This window comes from Bacillus rossius, chromosome 1, assembly GCF_032445375.1.
Source record: "Bacillus rossius redtenbacheri isolate Brsri chromosome 1, Brsri_v3, whole genome shotgun sequence".
Classification (NCBI taxonomy): Eukaryota; Metazoa; Arthropoda; class Insecta; order Phasmatodea; family Bacillidae; genus Bacillus; species Bacillus rossius.
Genome location: NC_086330.1, coordinates 115,638,296 through 115,653,805, shown reverse-complemented (window position 1 = coordinate 115,653,805; position 15,510 = coordinate 115,638,296). Strand labels below are relative to the sequence as shown.

The 15,510-nt window shown below is 40.1% G+C and overlaps 1 protein-coding gene across 2 annotated transcripts in view; it reads right to left on the bottom strand.

Annotated features, from left to right (window-relative positions):
* Positions 1-15,510, bottom strand: part of LOC134542734 (glutamic acid-rich protein-like) — a 188,536-nt gene that overhangs the window by 166,623 nt on the left and 6,403 nt on the right. The window lies entirely within an intron of this gene.

The window sequence follows — 15,510 nt, the reverse complement described above, 5'->3', positions numbered from 1 at the left end:
CTAGCACTACACTTATTTGAGATATATATTGGTATTTCATCAATAAAATAAACAATATTAAAGCAGTGAAATATAATTGTGTATGTCAAAAAAATAATAAGTGTTACTTAATGTTTCTGTAAAAAAATGTTAAACATCCAAAAAAAGAAAATTAGTTAATGTTTCTGCAATGCACATAGTTTCATAATTCCTACCAACTCCCTACCCTGTTTGCAAGTGTCAATTAGGTTTCTGGAGTAAAAACAGAAGTGCAGAAAGGATATCAGTCTACATAACTGTTTTGTTTGTGTTGAAATAATTTATATGGTATAAACATTGCAGGTTCCCCTCTACCCTTGTTCTTTTGTTTCGGATAGCAAAGTCGTACCGATTTGCAACAGGAGTAGAAGGGAGAGAAAATAAATATAATTACAAGTTGTAATCAACCATGCTTTGAAGCATTAAAAATATAAAAAGTTACATAATGGAACAAATATTAGTCAAATGCAGTAAAAAAAATAGACTTCTCCATAGAGATTGTTTTCAGGAATAATAGTTTTGGGAAAATGTTCCGGTAATTTACAATGATATTTTTCTGAAAACTGGAATCAACAAGTAATATTTTCACAGAAGCATAATTTTTTTTTGGTTATTCTGAAGAAACACTTTGCTGTAAAATTTATAATAAAAATTTCAAAAGCCTTTTTTTTTCTTTCTAACCGTTTCAATCATTTTCTAAGAGGTGGTTGTGATAATTCGAATAGTGTACCAATAATAAACTATTTTAAGAAGAGGTTATGTTAGGTTATGTACAATTAAATTAGCGTAAAATCATGAGAAGGTTGGTTAGGTTGGGTTATCTACATAAAATATACTTTATAATAGTGTGGATGGTTCATTAGGTTAGCAGGATTTAAAATACTTTAAAATTGTTTGAACGGTTGGTTATGTTACCCGCTAGTCTAAAAACACAGATGATCCAAACCGAAATCGACAAAAATTCAAAATTACAAGAATGCTAATATTGAGTATCAATGACAAACTCAAATACAGTTTCATAAATAATATATTGTACAGAGAAGTATAAAATAAAGCAATTAATTACATTTGCATAACAAATCAAAAATAGCAGATGACGCACTATTCCTCCATTACTTCGTAAACATCGACATCCGCAGCTGTAGCATTCTGCTCTACGTACTGCAAGGTTGTTTCTAATGCCTTTGCAGATTCAGAGTGGGAAATCAGATGTTAATTTAGTTTCACTTTCACCTTTATCAAGGTGTTTCGATGCTTAAATATTGTCTTTTAATGACACCGAACTTTATTCTATCTTGCCTCACACTTTAAAAACAAAAACCAGCCACTCATTAAAATGGTAAACCACGGGTACTGTTACCGGCAGACGTCAGTGCATGCGAGTCCCCCAACTACTTGCTTGACTGAAGTACATCACGGCCCGTTCTGTGACCGGGAGACAACAGTCTGTCCCACTGGCATATGCGCACACCTATAAACATTTTATTTTGGTTCTTGAGTAACAACAGCAAACATTAAAGAATACGGGACACAGAGGTATTTGTTAGCTATAACATCTAACAGTGTTCTTGTTTTGCATCAAATCAATTACATAAATTTTGTTAAGTGTATGCACACAAATATTGTAACAAACAAACATAACTTTACATCATCATAAGAAAGAATTACTGCACTTATAGGAAAGTTTGTACAGTGCCCAAATATAATCAAATAAAAAATTAAACAATACACACTAAAAATGTACAGTAAGGGAAAATTAACACGTATAACCACTCATTCATACTAATAAATAATATAACTTGTACCAGGGTTGCCACTAATTTTTCATTTACAAATTCCCTGACATTTCCCTGATTTCCAGACAAAAAAGATGTTTTTCCCTGACAATTTTTTTACTACAAAATCACAAAAAGGATGATATTTTTTGTTATTCAAATCGCAATAGTTTCATTGTTAGAACTTTTGGACTAAGTAAATTAAGTTTGTTTAGTTACTATGCAATAGCAATAGAGAATACTAGTAGATGAAGCGAGGTTATGTTAATACATACATTCAACTATAAACAAAATTATTGCCCTACACCTACTCATAAGTAAGAAAACTCATTAAGCTAACATACTGTATTCATATTTTCTGATAATCCTATATGGAAGACAGTTACAAAACACTTTCAGTTTTTGAAAAAAAATATTCATTAAAAAAATTGCAACACAACATCTGCTGGCAATTTCAACAGCTGAATACTTCAAATTTAACATATAGTTGTATAATTAATTCCTTACCTGTCTGAGCACCAACAGCATTAATTCATCCATTCAGAAAATTTTTTGCAGTAGTAAAACATAAGTTTATGCTTTACAGTTTGTTGAAAACTTAATGCTTCCCACACAGTAACATAGATCTACATTTTTTGATGCACATTTTTAAGACATTTAACATAAAACTTAGTTCACTTAAGCACAAGTATTTACACAACTTCCACACTTCTCAATGATTAAAATCCCAATTTAATATTTCTTCACAAGGCCACGAATTTGTTCATCAACAAGGGTCAACTCTTCCAGTTTCTTCTTTTTTTGCATTTCAAGATCATTTTTAATATCTGCAACCCTTTTCTTCTCATCCTTTTCTTTTTCTTTATCTTCATTACTTTTCTTCTGTTCAGTCTGTGCATCCTGATATTTACTATGAGCATTGCGGGCAGACAGAATCATAGTCTTTGTAATATTCAAATCTTGTACAACTCCACCAGATGCTTGCACTCCATCCCAAACTTGTCTTTGTGCAATCAGAGACCTCTCATGCATGTTTTCAACAAGACAATCTTTATTAACTGAAAACCCACGTTCTACACTTGCATTACCATGCGAAAATACCAATACCATTTTGATAAATGTTACTAGTTCTTTGGATGTATCATGCTTCACTACAAAGTTTGTCCAGAACTCATCTAACCTAGATTCTTTTCGACGAAAATTCTTTAAATCTGCTAACATTTCTGGACTCTGAAAGACTTCTTTGAAGTTAGAGTGGATTTTCTGTGCTTCCAAACCAGACAGCCAGTTGTTTTCTACAAACACTTCTAATGACATCTGTAAACGCTGCTCAGCTATTTGGGGCGATTTCACTATCATTTGTGGATCACAACAAGTAATACCCTTCGCAAGCTTGAATTTTAAAGGAGACTTGATTATAATTTTCTTGCACGTTGTTTGGAGAATTGTGCGGCAGTCCTGCTTGAAAGAAAGAATGTCAATTTCTTTAACTGGATCTATTCGTCTTAGAGCATCACGTGTACCATACCCTACATCTACCTTCTTTGCATGTAACAGAGCTTCAGATTTTGACAAATCAATGCTTGCTATACTCTTGGAACTTATTGTCTCAGGCTTCACAAAATGTTTCATCAAGGACATAAGAATGTTAGTGAGTTCTGTGTGTAAGAAGGGTGCCATAGGGGCATCAGTTTGAAAGCACTCCAAGAAGTCTTCTATTTCCTTCACAAGAAAACAAAAGAAAGCTAATTTAGCAGGCATCAATTTGTCACGTATACCTCCTACCATTGCTGCATAGCTACCAGACATAACTGGTTCCTTCTTTGTTTGATCATGTATATATGTAATTAATGAAATTCAGTGTGTGGCTTTTATGGTTCAGTGCGGTATGGTGCTCTGCAAGAAAACTATACTTAAGACTTCCTAGCTATTGATTCACACTAGTGCGTAGACGAGGACATTTCCTGTGTTTTAAATCTCCCGCCCTCACTGCATTCACTGTGTGAGTTGGCAACACATCCGGCTACCAAGTTTCTACAGTTGGTGTCCCTGGCGGCAGGCGGATGTAACCAGTCGTCATCATGGAGTCTGGCCGGTAAGACGTTGTTTCGGGTACACTCGGTACCAATCTGTTTTGCCGTACATGTGATGTTGGTCATCGGTGTAATACAGTCCATTTTTTCGTATGACCAAACATTTTGGTCCTCCGGGCCGGATATTTCCAGTGTTTTTCGTATCGTGCGCAAGTTATTGTGGTGCGTTTTATCGTTTGCCGCGCGGGCATTTATTTGTATTATCGGCCCGCTGTTTCGTTAAATTCCGCTTCGTGTAAAGTTGTTTGGTATTCCACGCCGTCTACCGTTCAGATTCTCTGTTATGCTGTGTTAGTGAGGCTAATAATTTGCCGGTGCGTGTCTCGTGAATGAATTAACCTAACAAAGTGCGCGAGTGAGCACGTGTTTTCGAAATGATGTTCGCATTCGCGGACATCTTGTTAAACATTGCCTAGTAGATTTTCGCCGATTTATTGCCTCGTGGATTGGTTTACTGTACTTAACCTCAATTATGGCTGGTGCTCAGGCGGCAGCATTGCGGTTACGTCTCGCAGAAGGTCGTATGAAACGTGCAAGCGATCTCTCAATTGCCGCGGCAAGTGATGTTTCAAAGGTGAAGTTATTGTTAGCTACCGTCCGGGATTTGCCTGCCGTGAAAACGTCGTATGATGCAGACTACATCACAGTGGAAGCAGCATCGGCTGACCTCGAGGATTATAATGCAGAACTGCACCTGCAGCGTATGATGACGTTTGAAGAGCAATACTACAGTGTGATGGCCGCTGTAGACGCTGTGGACAGTAAACCAGACCTGCTGGAGACCTCCGCTAGCGAGACTTCAAATGGCCGTAAGTTGAATGTTGCTTTGCCGAAGATTCATCTTCCTCATTTTGATGGTACTCCCCAGAAGTGGCCTAATTTTGCAAATTTATTTACGACACTTGTCACGGAGAACTCTCGGTTGTCCTCTGTTGAAAGGTTGGCATATTTAAAGGGTGCTGTCTCTGGTGAACCTCTTGGCATAATTCAGCCTTTAGAATTGTCAGAAGCAAACTTCGAAGTTGCATGGGACTTGCTTGTAAAGAGATATGATAACAAAAGGTTGATTGTGTCCGCTCATGTAGAGGCCCTGTTTAATGCACCTTCAGCATCTGTCGAAACCCCCAAGTCACTTCGCCAGCTACTTAATGTCATCTCAGAAAACCTTGCTGCTTTGAAGGCACTGGGAGCTCCAGTGGAGCATTGGGACATGATCCTTTTACCGATACTGTCAAGGCGGTTGGATCCCAAGTTGCAAGGAGAGTGGGAACTTAGTTTGAGCCATGAGTTTCCTAAACTTGAAAATTTTGAAGCATTCCTTGAAAAACACTGTAGGGCCCAGGAGTTGGTTGGTTCGTCTCTCTCCAAGCCTGTGCGGCCACAGTTACTGAACCAAAGGCCGCAGTCCTCTTCTATGCCTAAGAATCATAATTCATCCAGCTTTGTTGTCAATTCATATATATCACAGTGTTGTTTGTGCAACTCATCACATACCTTGCACCAGTGTCCTGAGTTCGGATGTATGACTCCCAGTGATCGCTTTGAAATAGTAAAGAAACATAGATTGTGTTTGAACTGTCTAGGAAAGTCTCACCAGTCAAAAAACTGCCCATCTACATCATGTCGCACTTGTGGTAAGAAACATCATACCCTGTTACACTTTGTACAGAAGACTTGTTCTGACAAAAATGACGTGTCGGCCACCTCATCACCAGATCAGTGTGTGTCTACTCTTCCAACAGTTATGTCAGCAGTTACTAACTCAGAACACACCATTCTGCTATCAACAGTTCAAGTTGCGGTTTTGGACTCTGCAGGGAATGCATGTACAGTTAGGGCCCTGTTGGATTCCGCTAGCCAAGCTAGTTTCATTTCAGAGAAGTGCATGCAGAGGCTACGTTTACCTCGTATTAAGGCGCACCTCCCAGTCACTGGCTTGTCAAGCACACCTGTCAATATCGCTCGAGCCTTTGCCTCCATTGTTATTGCTCCTGTTGGTGGGGTTGGGCCTCAATATGCCTTGGATGTCTTCGTCTTGCCTCGGATAACTGCGGATCTGCCTTGTGTAAAGTTGTCACCTGAAGTTAGCAGGGCAGTGTCTAACCTGAAACTTGCAGATCCTACGTTTGACACACCTGGCCCTGTCGATTTGCTCATCGGCGCTGACCTTTTTCCCCAACTGCTCACTGGAGGCAAGCTCAGTGGCCCACCTATGGCTCTTGACTCTGTATTCGGTTGGGTTTTAATGGGAAGGGTGCCCTCTGAGCCACCTCAGTGCTCTAAGTCATTTTGTGTTTCACTTTTCACATTATTCCCTCCGTTAGAGGACACCATGAGAAGATTCTGGGAGTTGGAAGAATTTCCGGCCACAAGGCATTGTTCTCCTGATGATGACATCTGTGAAAGGACATTCGTTGACAGCCATACCCGGAATGGCGAGGGTCGTTATACTGTGTGTCTGCCATTTCGTGCCTCGCAGCCGGAATTAGGTACCTCTCGTTCTCAAGCGGTTCGTCGTTTGATTGGGCTCGAAAGACGTCTCAGAGGAGACCCTCAACTGCGGAGCATGTATTTTGAGTTCATGACGGATTATCTGACAGCTGGGCATATGGAAAAGATTCCCCCCGAACAGGTGCATTCGAAACAGGCATACTACATACCGCATCACTCTGTCGTAAAACCAGAGAGTTCAACAACCAAATTACGTGTAGTCTTTGATGCGTCTGCAAAAACGTCCAATGGATTATCCCTGAACGACAACTTGCTGACTGGCCCAAAGTTGCAACGTGATATTGTTGAAATTTTGTCCAACTTCCGACTGCACATGGTTGCCTTTACAGCAGACATAAAACAGATGTACCGCCAAATCGGTGTTTGTATTGAGCATCAAGAGTACCAGCGTATTGTGTGGAGATTTGCTGACACAGACCCTATTGAAGATTATTGGCTGAAGACAGTAACGTTTGGTGTGTCTGCAGCTCCTTACTTGGCCCTTCGCACGTTGAAACAACTAGCTTGTGATGAATCTGTGGCATTTCCTTTGGCGTCTAAAGTTTTGCAGGCAGACATCTATGTTGATGACATCGTGACAGGCTCACAGTCTGTCAGCTCTGCATTGGAAATCCAGCGCGAATTGATTTCATGCCTTGAACGAGGTGGGTTCAGACTGCGAAAGTTTTTGAGTAATCACCCAGCTTTACTTGACTGGTTGCCAGCTGAAGATTTGGAAGTGCCACAGTTGTTTTGTCTTGACCCGGATAGTCAGTTGGCTGTAAAGGTGTTAGGGCTTCAGTGGAACCCAGTCTCTGACATGTTTGTGTACAAGATTAAGAGTAGCTCCATTCGTGCCACCAAACGCACCATATTGTCTACAGTTGCAAAAATCTTTGATCCTCTTGGCTGGCTTAGTCCGCTGTTAATGGTAGCTAAGCATCTGCTGCAAGTCCTGTGGTTGAAAACTGTTGACTGGGATAGTGATCTTCCTGAAGATCTGGCACATCGCTGGAACCTATTTCACAAGGATCTACCCCTGTTGTCATCCATAATGATTCCCAGATGTATAAGAGGGTCAAACTGTTGCCGTTACGAGTTGCATGGTTTTTCAGACAGCTCTGAGCTTGGCTACGCAGCAGTCGTCTACCTGCGTGTTCTTGGCCCTGATGAAGTTAAGATCCATCTGTTGATGGCGAAGTCAAAGGTAGCACCTCTAAAGGTTCAGTCACTCCCAAGATTGGAACTGTGTGGTGCCCTACTCCTTGCCCGGTTACTCAGCCATATCACTCAGAGTTATACAGAAAACATCACTGTGTCCTCGGTGACAGCCTGGACTGATTCGCAGGTAGTGTTGGCATGGGTAAGGTCATCTCCTCACAATTTGAAAACTTTTGTAGCGAATCGAGTGAGCGAACTTCAGAACCTCACTGATGCTGCCTGGTGGAGGCATGTACCGTCAGCGGAAAATCCAGCAGACTGTGCTTCACGAGGTCTACTACCAGCGCAGCTTCTGGAACATCACTTGTGGTGGACAGGCCCGGTGTGGCTGAAAGAGTCTGTTCACCACTGGCCTTCAAGCTCTCCAGGTGCTACTGAAGTGGATCCAGTCCTGCTGGAACAGAAGTCTGTGACCTTCACTACTGTTGCTTCAGGTCTGTCAATTTCTTATTTGCTGCTCCGTGTCAGTCGGTTGATCAAGCTGTTGAGAATCACTTCATTCATCTTTCGTTTCGTATTCAACTGTCGCACCTCCAGACAGAGCCGGATCGTTGATGAGTTTACCCCAAAGGACATGAACAAGGCATTGGAATTTTGGTTATTGTTTGTTCAGGCAAGTTTCTTTAGTAATGATATCATGGCTCTCAAGAAACAGCGTCGCCCTAGTCCTCAGCTTCGAAAGTTGGCCCCCTTCCTTGATGAGCATGGGCTGATAAGGGTGGGCGGCCGGCTGTCTGAGTCAAAGCTTCCCTTTGAGCAAAAGCATCCTGTGTTGTTGCCCAAGTCTAGTGCGTTGACTGACCTCCTTATTACCCACTACCACGAAAAGAATAACCATCCTGGTGTGCAGACGCTTAGAGGCATCCTCAGGGAACAATTTTGGATTCTCGGAGACAAGGATGCCATCACTCGTCGCCTGCGCCACTGTTTCCGTTGCTTCAGACAGAGACCGGCAACTTGGCAACCCCCTATGGGTAATCTTCCTGCTATGAGGGTACAACAAGTCAAGCCATTCGCTCATACCGGGGTGGATTATGCTGGTCCCGTTTTGATCAAAGCGGCTAAAGTCCGGCGGGCACCTGTGGTTAAGGCTTTTCTTTGTATATTCGTATGTTGTGCAACAAAGGCGGTGCATATAGAGTTGGCCTCAGATCTTTCCACTGATGTCTTCCTGGCAGCATATCGCAGGTTCATAGCCAGGCGAGGTAGATCCTCAGACATTTACTCTGACTGTGGTACCAATTTTGTCGGTGCTAATAATCATCTGAAAGAATTGGCCGAACTGTTGTCTTCTGCTGCACACCAACAAACCGTTGCAAACTCTATGTCCCAGTTCGGTGTTCGCTGGCACTTCAATCCCCCTGCGGCTCCTCACTTTGGAGGTCTCTGGGAGGCTGGAGTTAAATCCTTCAAGACACATTTACGACGAGTGATTGGGGAACAGGTACTGACTTTTGAAGAGATGTACACTGTCTTAGTACAGATCGAAGCCACCCTCAATTCAAGACCATTGTGCCCTGTGAGTAGCGATCCTAACGACCTTAATGCGCTAACCCCTGGCCATTTTCTTACTTTGGAGCCTTTAGTTGCCTTACCTGAACCTGATCTGAGAGATGTTCCACTTAATCGTCTACAGAGATGGCAACTAGTCGAGCGTCTCCAGCAGGACTTGTGGCATCGTTGGCATCGTGACTACCTCCATACCCTGCAGCAACGTCAGAAGTGGCATGAGCCGGGAAATGGTCCTGCTCTCGACCAGCTCGTACTGCTTAAAGAAGAAAGACTCCCACCCCTTCAGTGGCGTCTGGGGCGTGTCACGGAACTGCACCCTGGAAGGGACGGAGTGGTGAGAGTCGCTACTGTGCGCACGTCTAGCGGGCCAATCAAGCGTGCATTGGTAAAATTGTGCCCACTCCCATACATGTGTTGAAATGGATTATTTCAAGGTGGGCGGAAATGTTTGATCGTGTATATATGTAATTAATGAAATTCAGTGTGTGACTTTTATGGTTCAGTGCGGTATGGTGCTCTGCAAGAAAACTATACTTAAGACTTCCTAGCTATTGATTCACACTAGTGCGTAGACGAGGACATTTCCTGTGTTTTAAATCTCCCGCCCTCACTGCATTCACTGTGTGAGTTGGCAACACATCCGGCTACCAAGTTTCTACAGTTGGTGTCCCTGGCGGCAGGCGGATGTAACCAGTCGTCATCATGGAGTCTGGCCGGTAAGACGTCGTTTCGGGTACACTCGGTACCAATCTGTTTTGCCGTACATGTGATGTTGGTCATCGGTGTAATACAGTCCATTTTTTCGTATGACCAAACATTCTTATTTTCCTTAACTCCCTCTACATACTTCTTCAAGTTGGGAATAATTTCAAGGGCCCTCTGTGCAACCTCAAAGTTCTGAAGCCATCTCACATTACAAAATTTAACTGGAAATTTTGTTGATCCAGAAAACATTGTGTAGTCACTCCTTCTTGCAGGCCGATCCTTGAAAAAGTTGTAAATAGCATGCAAAAAATGAAAAATTTTCCATTCACAACTGTTCATTCCGACCTTAAAAGCATTGTGAAGAGTATGCAACCCACACGAGCCAATTTCCATTATCACATGATCTGAAGGGTCTCTGTTCAAGTCTGCTTTTAAGTCTGCCAAAAACTTAATATTCACATTTGGCCCATCCATGGATAATTGCATTAGCTTTCGTAAGTCTAGTTCTGATACTGCCTCTTTAAAAGATCGTATAAGGTCAGCAGCAGTTGTATGACCCAAAAAAACTGAAGTGAAATAATGTGTACTTACAGTGTCCTTAGATTTGCTCCAAAAGCGAATAACAATGTCCGTCTGTTCTATCTGGGCAATTTTATAAAGTGATACATCAAAAGAAATGACAAAGAAATCACACTGAGAAATTTCTTGCAATAACTCCTTGTGAAAATATGGAGCTAAACCATAAACTATGGTGTATGAAATCTTTGTGCGTTGAAGACGCATGTTCATGGCTATTGAACTATCACTAAACATAGCTTTGAAAACTTGAACAGCTTTCCCTGCAGAATTCACTGACCAATGATTCATTACAACTAGAAGGCACCATAATATATCGGCTTTGGTATTTTCATTTTTCAATAAGAATGACTGCAATGGACGAGACGTAACAGACTGTTGGGAGACAATTTCTTTTGTATTTAAGAATGACAAATTTTCACTTTCATTAACATCTTTTGCACATTTATTCTCTTGCAAACTTTCCTCAGATTGACTAAATCTTGAAGACTCCTGAGAACTAGTACTTGCATCAGTGTTACTTTTTTTTAGGAAAATTCTCAGATCACATTCACTATTTACCCGAGAACGAGACTTATGTTTCTGACCATTGAGATGACTTGTAACTGCTCTTTTTCCCATGTTACTTAAACTGAGAGTGCTCCGACACAAAGAGCAGAAGAAGACATGCTTGTCTTTCTCAACCTTTTGAAGCCATGGCTGAAACCGTTGATCACAAAGCCAGCCATCATTAAACTCTGGACTTTGAGAGTGACATCTGCAAAAAGAAAAATTAACTTTTAGACTAACAATACTCAATTCCATAGCCCAAAGCACAATCCATAACGAACTTTTATCTTTTTGCGGACTAAAATTATCCTTGGCCAATAATATTTCATTTGATCAGTAGCAGCCACATTCATTGCAGGAAATTAGTACAATTAACATATTTGGTAAATCCTCCAGACTTAATTTGGTTTTGAATAATTTTATAAAAACCTAATCATTAAATTAAATAGGCCTAATTTGAAACTAATACAATGCTACAGATGTTAACAATTTTCAACGTACAAAATAAATAAACACACAACCACTTTATAAAGAAACCTGAGACAGTGTTCCAATGCAACATAATAATTACAGCCTAATGCATTAATATAAATTAACATAGATTTAACTATTCGGTCTATGTTAAAAACTTAAGAAATTTTGAAACTTGGTATTTAGGCCAAGAAATAAATTCAACACCTCTTTACCAGAAAACTAAAATAATAAAAACCGGTAAACTAATTTATGATTTTGGATGTTTTTACCTTCATGCCGATAAACTTTTTTTAACCTAGTAAAAAAATTTGTTGCGCTAAGCGCGAACGTTGCGGCAAACGCGATAAAGTTTCTGATAAGGAATTGTATTTGTAAAATTCGCGCTGCATCTGCCGCCAAGCTAGGCCTATTGTGATTCCAGCATAACAACATAACCTGCTAAACATTGTGACCAAGTCTCACGGTGGAAAACAGTGTAAAGTCAAAACTGTTTTGTGAATCGCAAGCTATTGAAGTACGTGAATCCAAATCCAGTGAAACAGGTCACATTTTTTGCTTACATACAAACACGTGCTACATTTTGTAAAAAAAAAAAAAAACATGTTAGTTGTTTTTTTTAAAACTATCACGGAATCGAATTGTGTCAGCATTACCGAACTTCTCCACGTGCGTCTACACATAAAACAGGGTTTTACGGACTTTTCTTAAAAGGTCGGTAAAAATTAGTAAACCTATAAGCAGGTGTCTAAATAATTACTTACATGCCATGAAGCTATAGACGTCGCGTCGGCAGTGCAGTGACCTTTGTTTACACCAAACAAAAATTACACTATGCGTAAAAAAATTACAACTATAATACTGACATTGCTTACGTCCACTTACCTTTTCACGTTTTCTTCTTAGGAACTCTTTTCTTTAATTAATCAATACAAAACCACAGGCACATCAGTACAATCAAAGATGCGGTCGCCATTTTTATATCACATTCCATAGTCAATATACTGAAACAATCGAAAATGGAATATGAACACTTGTACAATCGATTCTGAGTTTTCGAAAATGTTGTCGCAGGCACGGTCGAAATCGGAGTAGATCAAATAAAAATACGTTTTCAGAACAAACACTACACGAGTTGCATAATTCTTCCGGTAAAGTTATTTATTTTGGTATTACAAACATGCAAATTTTACAAAATAAATACCCAAATCTGTGTTTCTGGAATATACGCCCGAATTGAGAGCTAACCACTAACCATTAAATTCCCTGACATTTGACTACTCTTTTCCTAATTCCCTGACATTTCCCTGATTTCCCTGACAGCTTTCAAATTTCCTGACAATTCCCGGTTTTCCCGGTTTTCCAGACGAGTCGCAACCCTGTTGTACGAATTGTTCTAAATTCAAGCAACCACCTAATTTCCAATGCTTAAATATATATTAAATGGGTTTCATAGAGTATAACATAACTATTTAAAATCTAGTACAAATATTCATAATTCCAAATACTCTCTTGTCAATATTTCACAAACACTTAAAGAATATTTTTCATTTAATATATGCATTCATTGCTGTGGCTAACTTTCCCACGCTTTACCCTCCATAACCTTCCATCCAAATGAACTCCTCGCAGCTGATGATTTTAGAACAGCTGATAGCATAGTCTTACTTGCGCTTGCATCTCTTCCCCCTTCAAGTTCCTTACCAAGCTACCCCCGCTCAGGCATGCACAAATATCTGCTGGTACCAGTCAACAACTTGGAAGTATCACAACGTCCTCTTAGAGCGATTGGAAAACATGTTAGGAAGTAAAACAAAGCATTTTGGAAAAAATTTTCCCTTCAGAAAAATATCTTTCCTTCAGAATTACCACTATTATCACAATTAAATACTAACATAATCAAATGAGTGGTAAGCAAGAGAAAATGTACTATACGAATGGGCATACTCCACACCTACTTTGTAACAACCCAGATTACAGCCTTCCTCATGCAATCCAGCAATAATAAATTGTTATAATTTTTTTTCATATTTCAGGGTAGGATTTCAAATGATGTAAAGTTTTTTTTCTTTTTCGAAGTTAGACGTAAAGTGTTTCACCGGGTTTATTGTTTTTATTTTTAAAATTCATAAGTTTATTTTTTGAAGTAATTTTTTTTGCTGGCGTCTCTGTGTGGGAAGGCGTGCTGACGTGATTCTCCTTCGTTTTTCCACGACCGAGGCTTTGTTTCACACGCTAGGCGTGTGAGTCATGGTCACGGGAGTGCAAGAAAGATACAAAATCGCTGCGTCGTGGGAACAGAAGCAAGCATTTCGTGGAAGCCTCTAGTACCATGCGCTGTGATTGGCTGAAAATTACGTCAGCGAGCCCAGGTCACTGCCCGCACGAAGGAAAGGAAGACTGTAAGAACAGTCATTGTCTGAGCACCGTGCCGAGAGGTCGTGGTCGGGTGATGGCTTGCTTCAATTTTGCAATGTTATTTTGAAGTACAACTTTGCGGCTACGGTCCGGACGACGCCTAAGATCTTTCATTCAGACATTTAAATTAATTTTAATTTTTTGTGACCGTAGTTGTAGGAGAAGCCCACAGCGAGGCGACAAAGGGTTTTATCCAACCGTCGCTGCCCGGAACTTATCCGGGCAATATAATGTAATTTGTAATAAGTCTACGTGTTTTTCCCCTTTATGGAGGTACCGGTTAAATTTTTGTTGTGTGCTCTGTTGCGCTAAATATTTTGTGATTTTTAAATGAATAATTACAACCAGGTAATACATCGAACATTGTTTATTAATTTCTTCTTTCTACGTGACCTGCTACCTGTATGTTCCACTCATCACCTAATTTGAGCTAGCCGGAGGTGGTGGGTGGTGAAATTTGGTGCCCAACGTGTGGCTGGCACGGACTTCTACACACCCTGAGTTAGCAACATTTTCTATGAACATTTTTTTTTCTCAAAACAAATACGTCAAGAACACATCCATTAATCATCGGCTGTGCTGTTTACCGCCTGACCGTTTCAACTAGTGCTTCGTCCACGCGTCGTAAAAACCACGGGAGACCGAAGCTGCGAGACCCAGGGTTGTCCAGTACGCAGAACTTCGAGATCGTCGCATCGCGGGACTACGTGGGACAGAGCAACAAACACAAGTCAACTAAGGTCGTATTTAGAAACTTATTTTTTTTGTAACACTGGTTAGGTAGATTTCGTTTTATTTTGTTACAGTGAAGTTTAAACCAAATAAATTAAAACACAGGATTTTTAAGGTCCCTAAGAAATAGCAGCTAACATGGAACATCCTGCAGGACCTATTCAAAGTGAGGTTATGGGGGGGGTCCAAACAGATGATGCAAATGTTAATTGCCATACAATAATAAATAATTGCACAGGGGCAACAAGAAATTTGACGGGACTTGGCAAAAATGAGAACTGGAATTAAAAATTTGAATGCTAATGTAAACAATCCAATTTCCACATGTGAATCAAGGGTTGAGAGCTGTGAATCACAAGTGGAAAGGGAACAAGTAAATTTGGAAAAATGTGAAAGGGAAATAATGTCAAAAGAAAATATTGAATTTGTTGGGAATAAGGTACATGAAAATAAGGGTAATATTTCAGTTCTGAAAGAAATTCAAGGGGAAATTCAAGCAGAAGTTACTCAAACTCATAATGGAATTAAGGGATTACATGTCAAAGTAAGTGAAAACACTAGGAACATTGAATTAAATTAAAGAAAAATTCAGTAAAAACAGGAAAATTTCTAAGTAAATATAGAAAAGGTAATTTCAGGAAACGTAAACATTGGAAACAAATTTGAAACGTTTCGAGATGAGGTGAATATGGAATGTTTGGATAATGTGGAGGAAAAATTTATTACAATAAGAGGTAATGCACATGGGATCAGGATTTTGTGTAAACAGATGAAAGAAATAGAGACTGAGATTAAAGCATTCTCGGAGAAACTTAAAGATCAGTTTGCCGAGGATGCAATCACGGAATTGAGTTCTGCAGATTGCAAAGAAGTAATATAAGGACATATTTTTTGAAACCTAAACAGTAATGTGCCAAATGTGGGTTGTGTGTACCGAACTGTCACCAAGA